Raw genomic sequence first — 16086 nt, forward strand, 5'->3', positions numbered from 1 at the left:
AAATCTTTGAAGCCGAAGACTTAATTTGGAACCAGACTTAATATGATGTGTTAATACCATGTATACTGAAATTAATTGCTTGAACAAAAAATACTAGCATGTTGCGTTCACTTTCTATTTTTAAGTTTTTTACTAACAAAGTCAGCTTGGGAAGATTAATTTGTTCAGTCGAGACCTTAGGAGAGATCGTTTAAGGTCATTTGGAGCTATCGGCAACATGACACAAGAGACACACAAGACATGTTGCTCCAATAGCTTGCTTCAAATTTCATGTGCCTACATCACACGCATTTGATCTACTGGAATGCAGGTGCTTTCCAGGAAAATCATATCAACTTTACACTTGATGTTCATATGTATATTGTGTTCGATTTTATGCACATTTTACATTTTTTGTAAGGTTTATCCAGAATTGAATATGCTGATAGAGAATTCTTTCCGGTTACCTTTTCCATGAAGTATAGAACTTCTTTTGATTTTTGCTTGCTATTTCGATGTTGGATATAGAGCAAATTTATATTGTAATCATACATATTTGTTGTTATTGTAACTTATTAATCATATAATGATTTTTGTGTAGGTCTATAGCTGTACATTCAAATATAACCCTCCAAAGCAACAATCAACGATTGCCAATGTGAGACACTAGTGAAATAGAGAACAGTCCTGCCATAAAAATTGCAGAGACTATAAAAGGTTTACAAATTGTGTGACAAGAAACGAAGAAGTTTTGTAACTTTTGTTGAAAGAAAAACCAATGTATTACATACTCCAAGCAAATTATATGTATCATTCTTTTTTGAAATTTTGGATGTGTATCATTCTTTAGTTAACACACCTTAAGAAAAGGGAATTTTCATGCTTTTATATATACAGTGAATATTGAATTCATTGGACGCAAGGAAAGTTGTAACATAGTAACTTAATTTTCAATGTCAAAAGTTCTTTTTAATCATTGTGCTTAATACTTTATCTCTTATATTTTGACTATATTTACAAATTTATATATTTTAAAAATGTAAAGATGTCTCTTATGACCGCGGTAAATTAACTAGTTCTTGTAATACTTCGGAATGGTTTTTCCCATGTAATGCTTGTATCCAAGGTATGATGTTGCATACCCATTCTACAACTCCTTCCGAGCCATGGTTGATTTGATCTGGGAGAAGTATTCCGTCTTCATAAGGGTAGCCCGAAAGTGCATGGCTCTCTTGAAGATGCTAAGGTTCTTCAAAAAAAAATTTGAACTCTAGGTAGTGTAATGCATGGCAACAGCACCGTCTTGCATAAAATGTCCCCTAGTGCTAATTCCGCACCAAGAGTGGTCGATGGAGTAGGGCATGATGGGATCCGTAGGAGAAACAGTAAAAATCTATTGCAATTCCCGAACTCTGCAGTCATTCAAAAGCGAGGTATCAACAACAATTAGGTCCAACACACTGTATGTAACTGTCATTAGTGTTGCGCACAAACTCTATATGATCCTGATAGGGGTTCTTTTGAGCTTCAGTAAGCCCCTTAGACTTTCCATTCCAAATGCCTTAGCCTAGGGCAATATAAAAAATAAGAATGATAGAAAAATGTGAGAAAAGAAAGAAAGAAAAAAGGCGGCCAAGTGATTGCCTATTTAGCAGTAATGCCGGGTTCTCAGGTTTTCGTCTCAGAACATTTCTCCGCGGTAAAGTTCAAATCAAAGCTTGAATCAGGTATGTTTCTTATCCCCAATTTCCCCATCATTTTTCTGAAGTAATGTTGGCGCAACTCGGATCGGATTCCACAAAATACTGTATTTGTTGATTGATATTGAGCTTGTTGAAGGCAAAATCTTTTGTTCGACGATCCCGGGATAACAACGTGGTAGGGTTAATACTAGGGGTGTACATGGACCGGGTTGGTTCGGATTTTTTAAGCACCAAACCAAATCAATTGCGTCGGGTTTTTAAATTTATACACCAAACCAAACCAATAAAATTCGGGTTTTTCAACCTCGGGTTTTCTCGGGTTATTCGGTTTTCTCGAGTTTTTCGGGTTTTTTGTCGGAATAGTCTTGATACAAAACATATAACTTTTACTTCAAATATTTCTTTAGTCCTAGTAAGATACGACTATATAATTAAGGTGTTTCATAAGAAAATAACACAAAATGTGAGAAGAGTGATGACATTGTATTAAAATATTCAACAAAAGATAATAAAATGGGTTAAAATAAATATTGCTAATTAATAAGCCATAAAGAAAATGACCATGATCTAAAAATACTAAGTCATGCTAAAATAAATACGGCTAATAAGTATTAATTACATGACAAGCAAAAAAAAACTTAAGTTATGTATTTTCACTCTCTAAACCAATTATGCAAAACTAAAGAATAGATATCCAACATTATTGTCATTCCTAGTGGTAAATTGAATTTCTTTTGTTAGTAGTAGTATTGAGTTGGTTTTGGTTTGGATTTTATATGAGTCACTAACATCCATAGGATATAAAACTTATTGACATTCAAAATTCTAAGTTCAAGCTTGAATAATATGATAATAGATTAAAAACTACCGAAAAAATTTAAGAAATATTTATAAATTACATTACAAATAAATATTTTTATGTATAAAATATTTTTAAAATTGAATACATGTAATGTCGGGTTGGTTTGGTTCGGTTTGACTTTTTTTAGCTAAAACCAAACCAAACCAATTATGGTCGGGTTTTGTTTTCCAACACCAAACCAAGTCAAACCAAACCACTAATCGGGTTTTTTTCTCGGTTTATCGGTTTGGTGCGGTTTGTCGGTTTACTTTGTACACCCCTAGTTAATACCTTGAGTTTCGAGGTAAAGTTCAAACAAAGTACAATAATATCATTTCAGAGTGATGCTAACTACAAAATCTTATCTCCATTAGGATATGATTCACCACTTTAGTGGTTTTGGTGAAATATGGAGTAAATTCGAGATCCCCTATGATAAGTTTTTTTCTGTTACCGATTAGCTCTCCATTCCTTCTATGCTTGCTGAATATGAGTGGATAATGTTACCTGTCAGAATTGGTAATGGCTCCATTTGTTTCTTTGGTTAGTGTATGGGTTTTGGTGGTGGGTTAATTTGACAGAGGGCACGAGGGAGAATGTGATGGTTCTAGAAGATTTTTTTTTTTTTTTTTTTAATGAGTACTAATATACGTACCCGCGCGATGCGCATTCATATTTATTTGAGCACAATAAATGAATTGTAAGTAACAAGTGAGCATGAGAGCTATAGGTTCTTTTTGTCCATATTGATCATAAGGTAGTACATAAAGTAACAACTGGTTTCATTTTTTCTTTTCAACGACTTGACAAGGGGATCGAGTTCCCTGATTGCACAGACACTGTGCATTTTTTAATTATTCTAATATTTTTCTTCCCCATCTCTCTTACCTCTCCTCTTTTTTCTTTTTTCAAGTCTCTAAATTTTGTATTTTGAATGTGTTTAACTCTTTATATATTTTATTTAGTCCCTTAATTTCTCTCCTTTTTTTTTTTTTTTTTACCAATGGAAGACAGTGATCTTTAGGAATAGTCATTTAATTATTTTTCTACTTTAGGACTTTGATTTTTCATCGATTCCTTTCCGTTCTAGAATTCTTGCACTTCTCAACCAACACTAGAAAAGTTTCGACCGCTTTGTAGGATGTTTTAGTTAAAGATATCTCTCCATTTTCACCCTGATCACAGATTGATCGACAAGACAAAGTATTGCAAAGAACAATCATAAAATGCTCAAAGTTTTGTTCTCTCATTTGGTTCTTTAATGGTCATTAGGTTTATCAACCATGCCACACGAGGAGATATCAGGTAATTTTATTTACTCCATTACATGAATTGAAATCTGTCTCATGTATTTATCTCATTATCATATTCTTTGCATGATGTTGTCTCATGCGTAGAAAGGCCGCTCAATAAATGAAATTGCCGAAAGATTATTCTTTGAACTGTGTAAAAGTTATTCAACTTGAGTTATGAGAGTACGAATGGATTGTCTTTTTTTTTTTTTCGAAGGTAAAAGATGTTAGTCTATTAACAGGTTGAAGGAAGCAATAAAAAGAGTGTCAAGGATCTGTCTAGAGCTATGGTAATTGTTGTGTACTCACTAGTCACTAGCTCTATCTTCAATTTTTCTTACACAAGTGACAATTCATACTTCTTATGTAATGCAACTTTTCTTAAAATATCACATTGACGATGTTCAATTTGGTTCAATATTCAAAGATCTAGGTCCATTAGTTTTTATTTTTGTTTTCTTACGAGAGACACTTTGCAAAATTAATAGTCGTACAACAGTACATGACTTACAAGATTTAGATGTACTTTTAAAAGATACTAAATAGAATGCTTACAAAACTCTCAGATAATATTCTTTAACTCCCTCGAGTTTGTAAGATCTAAATTATTTACTTCTAATATTTTTTAGCGAGTAAGGCTTATTCCTCGAACGAAGAAACCCTCTAACGAATTCAAAAAAGAAGGATAAAGTAGAGGAATTTGTGTTGGTCTTAACAATTATCAAAAGATGAAGTTCACAAATTTCAAACATGAAGCTTTCTTAGGAGAAAAGTGTTACAACAACTGTAGATTTGGAGATGAGTTGAGTTAATAAATAGATGTTTTTTTTTAAAATGTTACGTATTTGAGTTGAGATAAATTTGATCAAAATTGGCTAAACAATGGGCCATATAAGACAGCATGACATAGCCAACTCCTACTGAATCTTTTTTTTTTTTTGTATTTAATTTTTTTTATTACCAAACAAACTTAGTAGAACCTTTTTATCTTTATTAGGACTATATGTAAATATAAATATTTAACAAGATTTTTTATGGGTTTATTTGGACTACATATTTAGTCCAAATCACCCCATTTTTTAAAAGAACTGAATGGACAGAACAAAATCGGGAAATTATACCCAATGACCTTGAAAATGGATGGTCTTGAACTTTTGAACCCCGCTTGCCTCGTTGGCAAACTTTCAAGGTCAAAGGTTAAAAGTTCTGTCTGTGAGACGAAACTTGTTAAACCTGAAGTTTTACCTTGAGTCAAGCGTGATAAAAAATTCAAGAACATCCAATTTCAAGACATTTCTTGTAAATCACTTTTAATTTTACCGCACTTAGGTAAGATGAATGGAAAATGATTTCAATGGGAGATAAAAGCGAAGGAAACATATATCACCACACATTGGATGATCTTTTATTTAAATGATGAACACATTACACCAAGATTTAATTTCTTAGCAACAGAGTCTGAATCCATCATACATTTTTCTTTGAACAACACTTCCCGTCGCTTGTTATTTTTATATATCTAATAAGTGACTAAATGTTGAAAATAAGATAATACTGAAATTACATGCCCATGGCTATGGCATCCCCAAAAATGGCCCACAGGTCTTTCTAAAATTCCAACAGGCCTGACAGAACCAACCATTAGAGCAATCATCCATCGTATTACAAGGTTTCCCACAAGTTGGATCATCTTGAAATAGTTTTTTTGCAATTGGTAGTACATCTTCTTGGGCCATCACATGAATTTTCGCGAGCAGAATGAATGAGCTGCAAGTCAATTAAATTCAAAATTGAAATTTATAAGAATAATATACTTATATATATATATATATATATATATATATATATATATATATATATATATATATATATATATATATCCCTTATATTCCAATTTATGTGTGTCACCTTTAAGGGGAGCATCTAAGCAAGAGGTCACGAGTTTGGAGCCTGTGAAAAAAGTCTCTTAAATACGAAATGCGAGGTAAATTTGTCTGTGACAAAGCCTTGGTCGACCCTTCCGGATCATCGAATATTGGGAGATTGGTGCAGACTGCCTTTATACTAAAGGGGAGCCTTGGTGCAATAGTAAAGTTATTTTCGTATGACCTATAGGTTACGGGTTTGAGCTATGGAAGCAGCCACTAATTCTTGCATTTGGTAGGTATCTACATCACACCTCTTGAGATGTGGCCCTTCCCCGTACTCTGATAACGCCGTAATGCTTTGTGCGCTGGCTGCCCTTTTTTTTATGTGTATCATACTTTACTTTATGGTCTGTTTGAAAAGAATTTAATGTCCTATTTAGAAACAACTTAACATTAACTTTAATGTTTTTATTTTATCCTTAAATGATGCAAATGTCTATGATTTATTTTAGAACACAAATTTTGATTGCTAAGCAAGCCAAGTTCTCTTTCGCTTCTGAAATGATCGTTTTGGCAACTCTCTCTCAACAAAAAGAAAGAAAAGATTACGGGATATTATAACTACAAATGCTCTTTAAATCCTTTCCAAGATTCGAGAAAAATTAAGAGAACCCTTGCCAGGATATCAGTATCAATACTTTGTGTAAGACCATAAGAATTTATGTTATGTACCAAAGTTCAATGCTAGTTGAAATCAGAATATATGGTGGCAATGGTGCCATGAGTGGTGATGGAGGAGATGAAGTGCTATTGACGGAAAAAATTGGAGAAGAGCTATTGACGGTAAAATAGGTGTGGTGTTCATCTCATCAACAAGAAAATGTCACGCGCGAGGGCTTGAGCGTCGACACCTCTTACTGAGGAGGGATATATATGGTAGAGATAGCTTCCTTTGCTCATTTTGTTGCCTTGTTTTTGAAAAATAAGTGATTTTCATGGAGTTTCAAATTCTACATAAAACTTGAAACTCATAACAATGACTATTTTTCAATTATAAAAACGAAGAATAGAGCTATCCATGAATTAACATTACGCATCGAAAAAAGTTCTTCTCTCTCTACCACTGACACCGACAATGGTAAAAAGCCCCAATCCAGCGATTGCAATCCACTCGCCGTCCCCCTGGGACGCCGGAGATGCCGGAAACGGCGCGTGGCAATGAAATTGCCACTAACAATCCTACTACGACTACATCTACGGGCCAAAATCTCTCTAATTCCACTTATGCAAAGGTAATTCAAAACCCTAAAGCTCCCATTTTGAAACAAATTCGATTAGGGAACCCGGATGTCACTGCCAAATACACCACTCATAATGGAGTACCGGCCGTGCTTTTCAACAACGATGAATATTATGGGGTTATGTCCGAAGAATGTAAATTCACTCTGGTCGGGAAATTTATCCGAGCCGTACCTCAAATAGAAAAGCTACGAGCAAGATTTGCGGAGATAATAACCGTTAGAGGTAAAGTTACAATTGGTGTTTATGATTATCGTACTGTCTTTGTCGAATTTTCCAATGAAGATGATTTTAAGACAGTTTGGTATAGACGTTCTATTGAAATCGATGAACAAATTATGTGGTTAGAAAAGTGGACGCCGGAGTTCAAACCCGATGAGGATTCTCGGGATTCCGGTTTGGGTTCTATTCTAGGGCTTGCCTTTTCATTTACATACTTGGAATTACGTAAAACAAATAGTTGCCCGATAGGAACCCCACTTATTATGGATGCTTGCCACTAAGAATCGAACCGAGCCAAGTATGGCGAAAGTGAGAGTCGAGGTGAACCTCACTAAAACTCAAATCAACTCTATATTCATTGGTACTGAAAATGAGAGCTGCCCTCGTAAAGGGTTCTATCAGAAGCTTGAATACGAGAATTCCCCCAAATTCTGTACTCATTATAGGATGTTAGGTCACTCTATAATCCAATGTAGAAGGGTTGAAAAGAAAACGGAAAGGAACCAGATGGTAGCTGCGGAAGTACAGACCAGGTAGAATCAGGCAAAAAAAAGGAGAAACACCATTACAAAAAATGAACACGGAAACGATTCGAACATAGAACTAAGACGTACAAGACAATATCAAAGGTGATAATGCACCAAATACGTCAGCGTAATTGAATTTGGAGCCGATCGGGACGAGGTTGGCTTTATTGAAGTCACCAGGAAGAGGAATAAGAAGGTTTTGAAGACTAACAAGTTTCAGGTTGGAAAAGATCACACAAGAGGAACCGGGAAAATGTTTATTTAGAACAAAAGTGACAAGAGTAGCAATGATACAAAACAGGATCATGAAAATGCCAAGCAAATAAAAGCTAATGAACAAACGAGGAACAGGAAACAGAGAACAGAGCAGAGGGAACAAGAATCTGATTTTCAGACCGAGGGACAAGGAATTACTGCAACACAGAATCACGGGAAACAGAGAATAGGGCAGAGGGAACAAGAATCTGATTTTCGAATCAAGGAAAACGAGCGGTCGCGAAAAACGGAGAAGCGACTGTTAATTTGGAAACACGCGTAGTTGGCAAGCAAGGGAATCATATCCATGGTTTGCAGCAAACCCAAAAAGACAACAAAGAACGAGAACTCAAAGCGGCCCGAGCCAAAGGCCAAAAAATGAAATAAAAAAGAGAGAAAAAAAAAAAGCTACCGCTGCCAGATTTCTCAAGAATATGTTGTGGGTAAAATAGAAACCAAAAGCTGGTAACGAACAAGAACACACTAGAAAATTTGACAAAGCCTTAGATGGAAACAAGTCGACAGAAGAGCGACGCCAGAACAGTGTGGAAGTCATTCAAGGTCGGGAAGAGAACAAAACAGTTGATAGCCAATGCAGCAACTCTAAAGGAATACAAAAAGATCATATGTCCCCTACTACAGCTGATACTGAGTGTTTAAAATTAAAAGGAGGCAGAATAGAGATTGATCTGGGTAACATTGAGTACATTCCTCATGAAAATAAACATGGCCCTGATTTAGGAAATAACTCCGATCAGGAATATTGTTATGACACTAGTGAAGAACAAATAGCAGGAATATCCTCAGACGAGGAGGTTCCTGATAGCTTTTTAGATGTCTCTGAAGAGGAAGAAGCACAAATCCTTGATAGTCTATTTGAAGTATTTGCTCCAACTCCAAAAGAAATCAAGGACCCTATCACACAAGAAAAAGAAGAAGCTATCTTACGACAAGGTTTGTCACCGAGAGGTAACAAAAACAAGAAAGGTAGAAAGAATAAAAAGGGAAACAACAATAATTTCCCAGAAAAACCGGAACAATCTGAGAAGGTTGTCATTTCCCCTGAAATTCCATTATGATTAAATACATAATATGGAATATTAGAGGGATAACCTCCAAGGGTGCTCTAGATAGACTCACTAAGGTTGTCAGACTTCATAAAATTGATTTTATAACTTTACAAGAACCTTTTCATGACAGTAACAAAATAGAGAAGTTTAGGAGAAGGATGGGTTTTGATCATGCCATCTCTAACTCCCATAGTAAAATTTGGATTTTTTGGAATTCTAACTATGTTTGTTCAGTAGTTTCCAAAACCAGACAACAGGTGACTTTGCAGGTACACTTGCAGGGAAGCAATGATAATTTCTGGATAACAACTGTCTATGCCAGATCTAAAGCAAACAAAAGGAAGTATCTTTGGCAGAAGTTAAGAGAACTGAATTCCATCATCGATGGACCATGGGCCATCGGAGGGGATTTTAACTCTATAATGGAAGCCGAGGAAAAGAAAGGGGGTGCTCCTTTTAGATTAAATACATGTTTTGATTTTATAAACTGTATGGATGATTGTGGGATGACTGATGCTGGTTTTGTAGGTAATATTCATACCTGGTGCAATGGGCGAGGAGGGACTGAGAGGATCCATATGAGATTAGACAGGCTGCTACATAATGAAGAATGGAGTGCTAAATTCCCAAACATCAATGTGGAGCACTTATCCAAGACAGGTTCTGATCACAACCTTCTCCTCGTCAATTGCTCCGAAGACAACCAACAGGTAATCAAATACTTCAAATTTCTTAATTTTTGGACTGATCAAAAAGAGTTTCTTCCTTTAGTTCAAAAAGTCTGGGACATTGAAGTATATGGCAACCCTATGTGGAGATTACAACAAAAAGTGAAAACTTTGGCTAAGGAACTTAGTAAGTGGTCTAGAAACGTATTGGGGATGTTTTTGAAAATGTCAAGAAATTTTGAGAAGAAAGTTTCCGATGCGAAACCTGCTTTTAAATTCGATTCCGATGCGATAGAATCTTTGCTTAATAAGTCTAAAGCTGAATACATCAAGTGGTTGAAAATGGAAGATTCTATTTTAAGACAAAAAGCTAGAATCAAATGGGCAGAAGAAGGGGACTCCAATACGAAGTACTTTCACAGTACCATCAAGGCTAGGAGAAGAAGAGCCCAAATCTATAAAATTAAAGATCAGAATGGTCAATGGGTAGAAGGGAATTTAAATATTTCCAAAGCTGCCATTGATCATTTCAGTGACTTATTCAGTGAAAATCCAAGGGATATAAATTTGGATTTTATTAGAGGTTGCGACAATCTGATCAGTACTGAGGACAACGTCCTATTAGCAAGATATCCCACAGCAGAAGAGATTAAGACGGCAATAGATTCTATGGACCCTAACAGTTGTGCAGGACCTGATGGATTTAATGGTTTTTTTTCCCAATACTGCTGGGACATCATCAAACGAGAGGTAATCTCCTTTGTTCTCTCTTTCTTTCATGGGTCTGAACTTACAAAGTACTATACTCATTCTTGTTTGACTCGATTCCTAAGGTCACCTCTCACCGATTGTTTTTCTAAGCTTAGACCTATCGATCTTAGTAATTTTTCAAACAAAATATTGTCTAAAATACTTGCTTTAAGGATTAACAATATTTTGCCTAAGATCATTTAGAAATCAATCTGGTTTCGTTAAAGGTAGGCAAATCACCGAGAATATTCTTTTAACATAAGAGATTATTCATGGTATTAGACCTAGCCCTGATAGTTGCAATGTTGTTTTTAAATTGGATATGTCTAAAGCTTATGATAAATTGGCTTGGAATTTCTTAATTTCGGTTCTTAGAAAGACGGGTTTTGATGATTTTTTTTATCAATCTAGTTTATAGGTTGATCCCTATCAACTGGTATTCTGTTATTATTAATGGTGTTAGATATGGTTTTTTTAAATCTTCTAGAGGCTTAAAACAGGGAGACCCTCTATCTCCTGCTCTTTTTATTATTGCAGCCGAAACTCTTTCAAGAGCTTTGAATCATCTTAATCAGAATGATAGGTTCATTAATTTCTCTATGCATAAAAAAGGGCCCCAGATTAATCACCTTAGTTATGCTGATGACCTTGTGCTTTTCACTTCTGCTGATAAGTTTTCTATTAAGCTCATGATGAATTTGCTAAGGTTATATCAAAAGGCTTCTGGTCAGGAGATTAATAATGATAAGACTTTCTTTCTCACCCATAGTAAGACGGACAGGATTTATAACAGGAGGATAAGAAGGTGGACTGGTTACAAACAGTCTTCCTTCCCTTTCACATACTTAGGTTGTCCCATATACTGTGGTAGGAAGAGAATCTCTTATTTTTCTGACATTTCCAAAAAGATCTTAATAAGATTGCAGGTTGGCAAGGAAGACTCTTATCTCCTGGTGGTAAGGCTACCATTATTAAGCATGTTCTTCAATCTCAAGCACTTCGTATATTTCTTTGCCTTAATGCCTCACTGTTACATCTCTTTATGAGATTGAAATGAAATTTGCTAACTTCTTCTGGGGAGAGAAAGATGGGAAAAACAGCTATCATTGGTCCTCTTGGGATAACATGAGTTACCCCACCATAGAAAGGGGCTTGGGTTTCAGGAGTCTTCTTGATATCTGTCACACATTTGCTGCTAAAAGATGGTGGAGATTGAGAACTGAACCTTCTTTGTGGGCACAATTCATGAAAGCAAAGTATTGCCAAAGAAGAAATCTCAACTCCAAGATCATTGCTCCAAAAGACTCAGTTGCTTGGAAAGACTTGCTTCATATTAGAGATAATATTGAAGTCAACATCAGTTGGAAAATTAATTCCGGAAACAGTCTGTTTTGGTGGGATAACTGGACCCATCATGGGTCTCTTTATCAGATGTTAAACCTTTCGGCCAAGCCTGGTAATGTTAAAGTTAACCATTTCTTATTGAATCGAAAGAATGGCGATTGATGATATTCCTTTCTCCTTACCAAGGGACACTCTGAACCTGATCAAGAGTATCCCTATCGGTAAACATGATGAAAAGGATCAGCCTATTTGGAATCTGAATAGCAATGGTTTATTTACATGTTCCAGTGCATTCGAATTCCTTAGGAAGAAGGATGTTGCCCCTCACATTTATAATTTCATCTGGATAAAAGAAATTCCTTTCAAGGTTTCCTTTTTCATATGGAAGCTTTTAAAGAAAAATCTCCCTCTAGATGCTAATCTTTCAAGATTTAACATTGACAAAGGTGCTAGTTGTTGTTGTTGCAGGACTGCATGCATAGAAACTGGGAACCATGTTTTTGCACAAAGTGAGCTTGCAAAACAAACATGGCAAATAATGACCAGACCGCTGGGGATCAGCATTACTGGTTCCACTGTTCAAACAATACTCTGGCAATGGTGGAGACAAAAACCAAGAAATATTGTTCACAAATTCCTTCTACTTATCACTCCAATGATAGTATGTTAGGAAATTTGGAGAGCAAGGTGCACTAAGAAATTTGAACAAAAAAATATTCTTCTTGCTTGCTAATATATGTTTTCAATCCGTATTTCGGATCGAGGTGGCAATAAGACGAAATTCAAATCCATAGACTACACACAGGCCCAGGAGCAAAGTGTGTTTACAAGCGGAAAACTTCAAAGCCGTGATAACTAGTAAGATGATCGGATGGATCAAACTGCAGGCAACACTTGGAAGCTCGACACGGATGGAAGTTACATGAAAAATCAAAACAAAGCGAGAGAAAGTAGGTGGTATTGTTAGGAATAGAATTGGGGATATGGTTATGGCCTTTGCATATCCAACCCAATTACGCACTAACAATTATAGTGAAGCATATGCGGCTTAGTTGGCATTTCTTGGTGTGTCAATCATCCTTTCGAAGCCATTTGAAGTAGAATTGGACTCCAAGATAGTGGTACAAATGATAGATGGTTCCATTAAACCTCCCCGGAGGTTATTGGACATTATAGAAAACACTAAGGCAAAGATGGCTCACGAAACATCTTGATAAAGCGTTGCTTTAGAGAAGGGAATGAGGTGGCGGATGCACTAGCTAAATATGCAACACAAATTCAAGTCCCTAGAATTTTTTTGAATGAAAGAGACTTGCCAACGGAGGCTAGAGGACCGCTCAGAATGAATAAGCTTGACCTCCCCTCCTTTAGGAGAAGAGTTAAAAAGAACTCAGGCTGGTGCTTTGAACCACCTTGAGGTGACTTAGATGTTATGCATTAACTTCCTTAAGTTTCAATGCATTAGTATATCGAATAGTATATATATGTAATCTTATGTATGGAGGTAAGGTGCCATGTCCCCCTCCAATGTAACTAATTTTGGTTTCAATTGACATGGTAGGGGTCTGCCAAACCCCCCATCACTACGATGGTGATGGCTTCTGGGAAAAAAAAAAAAAAAAAAAAAAAGAGCTATGCATGAATTTTACCTGTATATTTGCGCCACTAGACTAGCATCAGGGTTATTTTTATAAGAAAATATAATAGATAATAAACTATTATTTAATCTATTTTACATAGGAGATGAGCAAATTTAACCCTTGTAGGAAGAGGATGAAAAGAATTACCAGCAATAACCACAAGGAGAGCGGTGAAAATGATAGCAAGTGTATGTGAAAAACCCTTTTCAGCCATGGCAATAATACTAAGTAAAACTTCGAGGTTGAGAGATTGATAATATAATTAATGAAGATGGAATTTCCATCCTATATGATTTGATGGCCAAACTTTGCGATATGTTCTTTGTTGATTTTAAGGTGAGCACCCAGGATTAAAATCAACAAAGAACATATCGTTAAAGTGGGATTTGAACTGTGCTCCTCATGAGTGCTTAGCCTTTTCACAACCTTTTAACCAGAGCACCAAAATTTTTTATTGCTTCTTGGGTGATATATATAATTTTATACCAAAATTTTAATATTTTCTATATGCCTACATAGAGTATCCGCCACGATTAATGAGTGTTCGAGCACCAAAAAATAATACATGGGTCCGCCCCTGCTCACAACCACACAAGTTTTTCATTTTTTGGTTGTTGATAATTTTAGGGAATATTCCTATACATGTCATTGAAGATTAAAATATTTGAATTTGAATACAAATATATAATTATTGAAATTTGAGATGCTGTCACTAAATCTGCAAATTGAATAACTATGAACTGGAAATTATTTATTCTCTCAGTAATTAAAGGTGCATAATTTATTTCTATTTAAAAAGTACTATAATAAATATAAAATTTTAATAAAATATTAATTAAATATCATATCTGCCAATAAATAGTTAGAGTTAGCGTTTGTAGCAGCTGACAACAATGGTTGACACTAAAAGTTGTAATGTGTGGTGGCTGATCGTGATGGCGGTTGGTGAAGGCGGCTAAAGGGTGGTAGTAGTTTTGTAACGACGTCGATTTGAGTAGAAAAAACTTTACCTCTTTAATAGACATATTCAGCACAAATCAGAATTACTCGAGGCATGAAATTTAGATATAGGATGGACAAGCAAAGTATATATATATATATATATATATATATATATATATATATATATATACCAGCACGTTTTATTCGTTTATCGCTGGGACCCCAATAGATAGAGATAAACATTCAAGGACCATAAAACAAAGATAAACATTCAAGGACCATAAAACAAAGACTAGCATTCTTGTTTTTGGAATATCATGCATTGGTACAAGGAATTAATTATTGAAGTAATATGCCACCTACCCTATATGATTATCGACTATAAAAGTAATGTGTGATATGAATCTAAGTATTACTTCTTCTTTTCTTTTTTTTTTTTAAATTGATTTTCCATATGATTAACACAATTGCATTAGAGCACCGAGGCAATCTAAATTTGTCTGCTAGGTCCATTTAATGGAAAATTGCTCACTACTTTTGATTTGTTCCATACATTTTAAACCCTGCATCTTCATTATGGAGGGGCCAATATTCATCCCACCACAATTTTATATTGTTGATAATTACTGAAGCAATTAGTTTTCTTTTTTCCTTTTTTTTTTAGGGGAAGTATATATATTTACTAGTTCACATACAAAACGTTAATCGATCTAAAATCGCTCTTCTTATATTAGTGCAACGTGTAATGTGAAAATTTTCTATTATAAGGCTGCTGAGTGAATCGGAATTATTCTACAACCTGAGTCAAATATAGTTTATTCACTCACTCTTAGATTATTACAAGATCTAGGCGTTTTTTTGAAAGTTAGTTTGGCCATAGATATTGAAGTTGAAATTTGAAGATTTGAGTTTTTGAAGTTGTGATTTTTAGAGCTTGAAGTTGTGTTTGGACATGCATTGTAACCGAAACATACAAATAATTGGATCAGAAGTCATAAGTTCACATGAACCCATAGCCAAAAGGCTATATCCACCCATGATTATAGTAAATCAAGTGAGGATCGCAATGATTGAACTTCTCGAGTCTTTTTTCAAATTTGTGCAATTATAGCAAAATTGTCTTCACTTTGTAAAGGGTGTAGGAAGAAAATTCTTCACGATCTCGAAGAGTTTTCTTCGAAAGAAATTCAAAAGACGTTCATATCAAGAGGAACCAAAGGAAAGAGATAAAGAATGAAAAATTTTAATAATGACAACGATAAAGTCAGTATTTTGAATAAGCCCTCAAACCAATTCAAGAAACAAGGGTAAAGTAGAGGAATTTGTGTTGGTCTTAACAAATATCAAAAGATGTAGTTCACGAATTTCAAACATGAAGAATTCTTAGGAGAAAAGTGTTACAGCAACCGTAGATTTGGAGATGAATTAGATGAGTCATTAATTTTTTTAAAAATGTTACGCATTTGAGTTGAAATAAATTTGATCAAAACGGGCTAAATAATGGGTCATAGACAACATGCCATGCCGAACTCCTACCAAATCTTAGTTTTTTTTTTTTTTAACTTTTTTTTAAATTTAATTACCAAACGAACTCAGTAGAACCTTTTTATCTTTATTAGGACTATATTTGACATATCAAAAAAAAAAGATAAATAAAAATATCTGACAAGATTTTTATGGATTAGT

At 34.9% G+C, this 16086-nt stretch overlaps 1 long non-coding RNA gene across 1 annotated transcript; it reads right to left on the reverse strand.

Annotated features, from left to right (window-relative positions):
- Positions 1 to 5177: 5177 nt before the first annotated feature.
- On the reverse strand, positions 5178 to 14530 carry LOC132040648 (uncharacterized). The gene is made up of 2 exons (XR_009410740.1): positions 14469 to 14530; positions 5178 to 5582 (listed from the first exon to the last, which is right to left on the reverse strand). It is a non-coding gene; the product is annotated as an uncharacterized LOC132040648 (long non-coding RNA).
- Positions 14531 to 16086: the final 1556 nt, after the last annotated feature.

This window comes from Lycium ferocissimum, chromosome 12 (genome assembly GCF_029784015.1).
Source record: "Lycium ferocissimum isolate CSIRO_LF1 chromosome 12, AGI_CSIRO_Lferr_CH_V1, whole genome shotgun sequence".
Lineage (NCBI taxonomy): Eukaryota > Viridiplantae > Streptophyta > Magnoliopsida > Solanales > Solanaceae > Lycium > Lycium ferocissimum.